The sequence below is a fragment of the Mastomys coucha genome, unplaced genomic scaffold, assembly GCF_008632895.1.
Source record: "Mastomys coucha isolate ucsf_1 unplaced genomic scaffold, UCSF_Mcou_1 pScaffold5, whole genome shotgun sequence".
In the NCBI taxonomy this organism is placed as follows: Eukaryota; Metazoa; Chordata; class Mammalia; order Rodentia; family Muridae; genus Mastomys; species Mastomys coucha.
This window is the reverse complement of record NW_022196911.1, coordinates 44,675,446-44,677,293: the sequence shown is the minus strand read 5'-3', so window position 1 is coordinate 44,677,293 and position 1,848 is coordinate 44,675,446. Positions and strand designations below refer to the sequence as shown.

Below are 1,848 nucleotides of genomic sequence, written 5' to 3'. Positions count from 1 at the left end.
AATCTTCTTCCCAAGCTTGGGGTGAGCGATGAACGCCAGACGGCTGAGTTTGCGGCTGGGACCCTTTGACATCTTGGGCTTGAGGACCTGAGGCTTCACCAGGGCCTTGATAGCCTCTGCGCGTGCACTCACTGCCTTTGCGTTGTTGGCCTGCATCTTCTTCAGGCCTTTCTTGTTGTGCTTCTTGGCAAAGCGCATATTCCTCAGGAACTTGGGGTCAACCCCCTTTAGAGACTCGTATCTTTGTGACCGGGGTTTCTTGATGCCATTTCTGTGCCATTTGCGGGACTGATTGTGTGTGGTGTGGTTCTTGGACTTGGCCATGTCTGTACGGTAAGCCGCGGCTCCCGCAGCGCCTGGGACCGGAAGAGCACATTTGCTGTTTTTAAAAGTGTTTTTTCTTGCTAAGGATATTTTAGAGCTCTTTGAATAGTTAGACCAGAAATATAATTTATCAGAAATATGATTTGTAAATGTTATCTGCACTTTGTCCTGCAGTCTCTTAAGAGAATCTTTCTGGGGAGCCAGAGCCATGGCTCAGTGGTTAAGAGGACTTGCTGCTCTTGCAGAGGACTGGGGTTCAATGCTCAGCATATACATTAGCTCACAACTACCTCTAACTCCAGTCCCTGGAGATCTGACACCATCTTCTGGCCTCCTAGGCCCTCCATGCTGTGATACACACATATGCCTACCTACCTAACCAAAACCTTATACATATAAAAGAAAATAAGTAAACGTTAAAAATTTTAAATCTTTATTCTAATTTTATATAAATGAACGTTTTGCTTCCGTATATGTCTGTGTAGCATCTGCATGAAGTGCCGGGGAGGCCAGGTGTTATATGCTCTGGGACTAGAGTTAGACAGTTGTGAGCGGCCAGGTGAGTGCTGGGAATTGAATTTGGGTCTTCCAGAAGAATATCCAGTGCTCTTAACCACTGAGGAATCTCTCTCAAATATAAACAAAAATTTAAAAAGAATGCATTTTGCATAGCAGAAAGTGTTTTGCTTTCGTTTTTGTTGTTTGTTTTTTGGCTTTGATGAAGTTCAGTTCATTGATTTGTTGTGTTCTGGACTGTCACTTCACATAGGTTTCATCTTCTTGATCCAGATCCCTTAGTCAGAAAGCTGAAATATCTATAGACCTTAACTGACTTGCTACCCAGCATGTAGAAAGGCTTGGTTTTTAGTTGTTCATGGCAGAAAGGAAAATGTATATTGCGGGAAATGTTAAAAAAGACCACCCCTCAATCTCTCCTGCCCCGCTGGACCATTGCTGGACCACCGCTGGACTACCGCTGGACCACCGCTGGACTACCGCTGGACCACCGTTCTAGTACCGGTACTGACCTGCGGGGTCCTGCTATTCTTTCCCAGCTTTCGAGTTCATCTAGCTACATGCAACACCCCACACACCCAACAATCAGTCATTTAGCGCCTAATTACCCAGTAGAAATATGACTCTTTTTTTTCTTTAATTGTTATTGTTTTTTTATTAGATATTTTCTTTATTTACATGTAAATTTCTCCTTTCCCAGTTTCCCCTTCAAAAATCAAACAAACAAACAAAAACACAAAAACAAACCCCTGTTGCCTCCCCCTTCCCGATGCCTGCCACCCCACTCTCTCCCACTTATTGGCCCTGGCATTCCCCTACACTGGGGCACAGAACCTTCACAGGGCCAAGGTCCTCTCCTCCTATTGATGATCGAATTTGCAATCCTCTATTATACACTTGCTGCCAGAACAATCAGACCCATCCATGTGCAGTCCTTGGCTGGTGGTTGAGACCCTGGGAGATCTGAGGGTACTAGTTAGTTCATATTGTTGTTCGTCCTAAGGGGCT

At 44.9% G+C, this 1,848-nt stretch overlaps 1 pseudogene across 1 annotated transcript; it reads right to left on the bottom strand.

The window, feature by feature from the left end:
- Positions 1-367, bottom strand: LOC116078649 (annotated as a pseudogene). The gene has a single exon (XR_004113620.1). The product of XR_004113620.1 is annotated as a 60S ribosomal protein L29 pseudogene (transcript).
- Positions 368-1,848: the final 1,481 nt, after the last annotated feature.